Source organism: Carassius carassius, unplaced genomic scaffold (assembly GCF_963082965.1).
Source record: "Carassius carassius unplaced genomic scaffold, fCarCar2.1 SCAFFOLD_93, whole genome shotgun sequence".
NCBI lineage: Eukaryota > Metazoa > Chordata > Actinopteri > Cypriniformes > Cyprinidae > Carassius > Carassius carassius.
The window spans coordinates 170,001-177,458 of NW_026775009.1; the positions used below are offsets into that span (position 1 = coordinate 170,001).

At 35.5% G+C, this 7,458-nt stretch overlaps 1 protein-coding gene across 1 annotated transcript in view; it reads right to left on the reverse strand.

The window, feature by feature from the left end:
• Positions 1 to 4,012, reverse strand: part of LOC132134156 (tyrosine-protein kinase CSK-like) — a 19,456-nt gene extending 15,444 nt beyond the window's left edge. Inside the window, exon 1 of the mRNA XM_059546938.1 lies at positions 3,793 to 4,012. The gene's annotated coding sequence lies outside the window, so the exon portion shown is untranslated. The remainder of the gene's footprint in view (positions 1 to 3,792) is intronic.
• Positions 4,013 to 7,458: the final 3,446 nt, after the last annotated feature.

Below are 7,458 nucleotides of genomic sequence, written 5' to 3' on the forward strand. Positions count from 1 at the left end.
TGTGTTTTCAGCAGATGTGAATAATAAAGCTGAACTCCAGACACACTGAACACTAAATAATTAAACAAGCTACAACATTTCTCTCACACACACACACACACACACACACACACACACACACACACACACATCTGAGCTCTGCATGCCTCAGACACTCGGGACAAAACACGATAAAGATCAGAAACACAGACTGGATTAACAACATCTGAACTGGAGCTTCAAGATGAAGAGGTCAGAGAAAGAATGCGTTTCTCCGTCCCGAGAGACTTCAAATAAAGACGGAGGACAGTCTCTCTACAATCTGCACGAAAACTCATCAGACACCTCGAGTTAAAGGAACAGTTCATCTGAAAATTCACATTAGCTGAAAGGCCATCCCAGATCAGGATGAATTTGTTTCAATTGCATTGCATTGCATCAGTGTCTCAGCAGTGAATGGGTGCCATCAGAATGAGAGCTGATAAAAACATCACAATAATCCACAGCAGTGACGGTTATCTCCAGCTGATTCATCTCAGGACATTTGAATCGAGCAGCTCCGCATGAACACGCTTCAGTGCAAAGGAGCAGAAAACATGACATCATCGCTGGAAATAAAACACTGACGCGCTCAGTGCAGGTGCTCGCGATTCTACTTCCTGTTCACACACCTGTGACGATCCCGCTTCTGCTTTCAGCTTGTGATCAGAAACACAAGAACGACACAAACCACCCTACTGACACAAAACCAGGACAAGATCCCTGCAAAACTAGTGTGAAACCAGCACAAATCGAAAGTTGTTATAACGGCGTTTCATGCATGAGATGCGAGCGCAACAGTCGAACACATAGAAACAATGGAAAACCGGATATTTTCCGTGCATCATTTCTGAACATATAATATGCATAAGACAAGACGTAGCGGTGGTCATGCATCTTTTTTGCAAAGTGCTTTGTTTAACACTTACATCATGTTCACAACATCATGTGTGATGCAACTGGAATAGAAATTTCTTTAACTAGACGGTTGATAAAGAAAAAGTTATTTGAATCATGTTCTAGTTACATTTTTTTTTTAAAGTTGACTACTTAAAAATCAAGAATCGGTCAACATGATCGCCATATCGCCCAACACTATGCTACAGCGAAACAGTGTAAACTTCAGTGTCTTCCTCTATATTATAGAGAGTTCTAGCTGGTTCCACTCTTTACATACAGTATTAATAACAGCCGATCTGAATTTGGTTCAATCATTCAAGGACCCTCTATTAGTAAAGAGCATGCAAAGCAGAACTTTGAGAGCGTGATGATGCTGCGTTTGGTTCTCAACTAAAGAATAACTCTTAAACTTATTTCAATTTGAACTCCTCAGAATCAGCACAGATTTCTACCATCACCAGAACAACACGACACAAGACAGATCCAAAGTGCACAATAATAAAACACCCACAGATCCACTAGAAGCTCGGCGTCTGCTCAAAGGTTGGATGAAGTCACTCTCACTCCGGCCTGAATGTGCTTTATCAGATCAACACTGCAGGAACGTTTCTATTCACTAATGCCTATTTACTAAAAGTTCTTTAAGGAACCGAAAATGATCGCTGTCAAAACACCCTTCTGGAGCCTTATTTTTTGAGAGCTCACATTAATCTGAAAAGATTTTGAATATTTCATTTTTTAAAACACTCTCTGCTCATAGTGGTATTTCCAAGCACCAAACAAAAATGACATGCATTTATCATCTAAAAAGCACAGCAGAACTGTAAATTTAATTATAATAATTATATATATATATATATATATATATATATATATATATATATATATAGCCTACACAAAAAAACTACCAAAAAAACATACAAAATGCTCTTCAAGTGTTTAATTGGATTTATTTGTGTCTGTAGAGTTTTAATTGCAATTTGAGTAAATTGTTCCAGTCATCTTTGCAGGAATGGAGATTTTACAAAGTAACATTTATCTTAAAATATTCAATACTACAACACAAAAGCAATGTTTTAATTTTTATCTTTAATCTTGTGAAAATTAAATGTTGTTTAGGTGGAGGTTTTAATAAGCCATAATGGTGTTTCCAGTACTTCAATCACAATCACTTTTTGCTGGATGCAATGAACACAGTCTTCATCAGATGGTCTTGTGGTGATGCAACTTTTTAGCCACCAACTAACCACAAGCAACACAACACTGTCTTCGTCTTCAAAACCACATCTATTGCTTTAACATTTCAAAACCGAGCTTGCAAAATAACAGTGTTTGCACATCTTTCTCTGCATCTAATATAAATGCCATTCAGACATTTGAAGTGTGATTTAAACATCCCAACACTTCCTGTGGCTGACCAAACAATTTCTGAGCATCAGCAGTAAAAAATGAAAAGCTAACGCATGTGAATGACCTGAACGCACCCGATCCGACTGTGATCCAGCTGTCAATCACACGGAGTGCTGAAGGCCGCAGGGAAAACTAATGAAGTATAATTAATGCAACCATCAGAGTCTCTCTGAAAACACGGGAGCTCCACAAACAGATCAGAACTATCAAAAGAAAGTCTTGCTTTCAAACACGTCTGAGATTAAAACAGTGAAGCTACAGAAGATCAGATCCACAGATCATTGGGTTTTTACCGTCATGACTCCTCCAACAACAACTCAAATCAATCCATCTGATTAGATTACACTCACAAAATTTATTCACAACCAACTATATATATTTGCATAATATATAGGTTTGCCTGTGAGTATCTGATGCATCCCTGGTCAGTATTTCTTGTATTTTTTTATTAGTTAATATCTCTACTTTATTCACCTGTAGTGTCCTGCCTTAAATATTAATTTTCTCAGAGCCTGAAAAAAGCACACTTTGGTTGGACATGGCTGTGGAAACCCTGCTTAATGAGCAAGTGTCTCCTCCAGCCAGCCGCCAATCAGAAGCGTGCATTTCCAAAAAGCTCGTCCCAGAATCCTCCTGCACGTCCAGGTCGGGGGTCGTCCGGTGGCAAACGCAACAGACGGTCTCCTCGCATGATGCTGTCTGGCTCTTTAAACTCCTGAGGCCATGTTGGTTCCACAACATGCTCATTAGCACTGACGGCACATTAATTAAACATGGTACTACAGCATTATTCCTTACAGTATCTTGGAGTGCAATGCAAATATCATGCCATATTAACATCCTGGTTTATTTATGATGAATTCTGGTAAATTTGAACACTGTTTTGCCATTGCAATGATTGGGTAAAATAAAAAAGTCCCAATTATCCTGAATTAAACATACTATAATATGGCAAGATTATAGGCGGCACAGCATAATAAAAAAAACATGCTTTTGGACAGATACCAGAGTAATATCATGATAAAATCATTTTGCATGGGAATGCCATGATGCATGTCTATGACAACCACTCAGAAATATCGAAGTACCACAGTGTACTATAGTAAACGATGAATGCAGTCAACTCGAATAAAACAAGCAGATGCAACAGCAAAATCAGCTCAACACGAAGAGAAATCAGAGCTTCATATGTATGTGTTTAAGTGCATGCATGACTAATGAATTATATGCATTAGTGTGATCAGAGCTGTTTAGAGAACCACGCCTGCTGATCTCTACATGCACCTCAGCTGTGATTTATTTCACGCGCTTTGGTCTTCATACGCAATGAGCAGAAATGCAGTGTGTGAAATCACAAGTGCACGAGCACACAGCGACCATAGGGAAGAACATACCAGCATACGATCAGTGTAAAATCGGATCGGACGAGGGATGCATTGACCGTCTCGATGACCGGAGACTCACCCAGCGAATATCGCGCACGAGTCTGGTTCTCTTCTGCTGGTTCAGGCTCCGGTTTGTTCCGAGCATCCAGCTGTTGTTGTGGGTTCGAGATCAGACAGTCCGAAGCGGGCCTGTGGATGAAGAGGAAATTAAATGAGATGAAAACGTCGCTGCGCTTCGACGCGGCGCTCGAGCTTGCGCTTCCACTCCGGTTCACTGCAGTCGACGTCGTGACGTCACGAACGACACGCGCTGCTCTCAACTGCATTCTCTTTCGTGCAATCGTTTAAATCGATTTATAAACTATGAATTCTGCCCAGTAAAGTAAACTCATATATGCAACTTGTAGGACTTTTATGTAAGAAACTCTGGAAAAATAGTCCCATAAATAAATAACAATAAAAATACACGTACATTTTATGGTTTGTATCCAGAAACCATATTTAATTCATTCTGGATTTAGTCCTTCAGTCAGTTTTTTTATGCTAAAAATTAGATTTAACTCTGCTTTGGCTAAATAAAATACACAAATAAAAACATTGCAACGGTTTGTGACATCCAAAGAAAACTAATATTAATAAGTATAACAATATAATGTGTATTTACATGAAAAATAAATAATTTATTTCAGAAAGCATTGATTAAATTACTTAAAATTAATGCTACAGCTACACTGAGATTCGTTGTACATTCATAGCTAATGAATTAGTAAATTAATTGTATTTATTTATTTGTCTTGTATTTTATACTCACTGCAATATGTTAATATATATATTTTTAAATATTATTTATATTATATTATTTTTATTTTTATGTTATAATACTGTGGTTATACACTTATAATCTTATAATTTAATAATAATAAAAAAGCTATTCATAAAACAGGTGCATTTTAAATCATTCTCAATCTAAATATATTTGTTTTATATATTTAATATTCGTTGGTTTTTGCCATTAAATTAATAAGCCAATCAGAGGCTCGTTTATCACGTGACGCTGACCGGACGCGGAAGCAGCGCTGGAGTGGAATCCCTCGACTTTCAAACAAAGCACTCTTGGGCTTCCAGCGCCGCCTCTGCGCATGCGCGAAAGCTCCGCGTCGAGAGGCTCTGCGTCACTTAAACGCTTCGAATCTGAGAAATCGATCACTTTCACCACACGATGGAGTTCAGAGACGCACAGCTCCACAGTGGCCGCTCAATAAAAATAAATGATTTGTTCAGTTAGATCACGGATTGACATTGAAGAGCCTTGCGCCCCCTGCTGGTGACAGAGAGGAACAGCAGCAGCGACTCTTGTGATTTATTACATTCAAACACATCTGGAACAGAATCAAACTCCAGGAGTGAGGTCAAGATTAGACCAGACCCCAGAATCAGACCAATTCCAGACCACATAAGACCAGGTCAATCCACGAACCGGTTCATAGGGAACATTTATTCAGTATCCAATTCAAAAGCTCAACACTTTTCATCTTTCCCTGAACAATGTCTAAATTATGTTTTTGTGCTAATGGTTTGAGATCATTATTAAAGACCAGATAACTTTGATCAAATGTTAGCTGTACGCCGAGATCATGTTCTGAGGCTTTGCACACAGAGTCTGAAAACAACTGCAAAATAGGATTTATTCACAAAATACAGCAGCACAAGACTTCAGAAACACTGAGACTCAAAAGAGCTTTGCCATAAGAATCAAATCAAAGAGCTTCTCTACTTCAGTACACAATAAATACAGGAATATGTCTCCATTCTCAGAATAATGCAGAACACAGTTACTTGACATAATTAAATATATCTGAAATCTGAATAGACAGACTTTCTTTAGTATAAAGTCAAGTCTAATTTTACAACCACTAGGATTTTTTATTTTATTTTATTATACATATTTTTTTTGCATTGTGACTTTCTTTCTTTCTTTTTATGTTTTAATCAAGTTTACCTACAAATTCCATTACTGTAATGTAAATTAGAAAATGTAATAATAATAATAATAATAATTATATGAAATTTAAACTGTTAAGTATGTGTTAACTTTCCAGACATTTTTACTATGAAAAAAATTAGCTTAATTGACATTTGATATACACATATTTATATATAATTATCATATATATTAACTGTTTAAACTGTTTGAAACTCGTGTCAATTACAACAGCTTCAAACTGTCCAGCAGAGGGCATCACTGCACTAATGAACAATCAATGCATATAATTAATTATATTTATCTAATTTCATAGGTTAAATTATAAGCATAAGTTATATAAAATATATAGGGCTGTTGAGCATTTAATTATTTTTTTTAAGCAAGAAGAGCATTGATTAGACTTTACAAAGACTTTGGTAGTTTTAAAAATAAATATTTTGATTCAATATTGCATAAATAATTAAATTACGTTGGTATTCATGTTTTTATTAATATTCCTGAAATATGAAATTATAATACACAATATAATGATACTCTAATTATGAACATAAAAGTGGCAGTAGGTGGCAGTAAATCACTGTCTTAATAAGTGAGTCAACTGAATCATTTAGTATTCAGCGATTGAGTCACTGAATCACCGACTCACCGATTCATTCAAATAACTGATTCATGCAGAATTAAGCAAGGGACTGTGTTTGTGAATGAGTCACTGAATCACTGACTCACTTGATTCATTCAAATAACTGATTCATGCAGAATTAAGCAAGGGACTGTGTTTGTGAATGAGTCACTGAATCACTGACTCACTTGATTCATTCAAATAACTGATTCATGCAGAATTAAGCAAGGGACTGTGTTTGTGAATGAGTCACTGAATCACTGACTCACTTGATTCATTCAAATAACTGATTCATGCAGAATTAAGCAAGGGACTGTGTTTGTGAATGAGTCACTGAATCACTGACTCACTTGATTCATTCAAGAAACTGAAGATGCAGCAGCTTTATTATTAAAGACTCGAAACTCAAAAAAACACTGACGACTCGATTAAGACTCGGGTTCCTGGTTTTATTGAGTCATCATTGAACGTTATTCTAGAGAAATTGTCAATTTAATATACACCCTATATTTTTCCGAATTCAATATCTTGGTTTACTCAAAAATACATCATACTAGAGGTCAAATGAATTCAATACATAAAAATAAAAAATAAGAAAATAAAGCATGCACTTCACTGGAAAATCTCTCAAAGAGTGTGCTTGACAAATATACTGATAATGAAAACAGAAAAAAATTGACACACCTAGGCACCAAAAATACGAAATAAAAAAAATTATAATAATCTGTTATTATTTATAAAATACAAAAAAATTATAATCTGCTATTATTTATAAAAAATAAAAAAAAAATCATATAAATCTATAATATGTTATTATTTAGGAGCCTATGCTGATTTTTTCATTTTCAAACAAAATAAATTAACAATTACTTTTACATTTATATTTAGTTAAAGTTTTAAGTTAAAGTTTTAGCATTTCTTTCTGTCATCTTTATTATTTTCTTTAAAAAATATCAAAGTTGTGTCTGTTTATGTTAGACCTGAGCTGATATGAATTAACAATAAGCAGCTGTATTTTTATAAACTTACATTAACAAAGATGATTAAATCCTGTAAAAGGTGTGTTGCTCATTGTTAGGTAATGCATCACTAATAGAAGCTTATTGTAAAAAGTCAGATCATTGTAAGTATAACAGAATGAG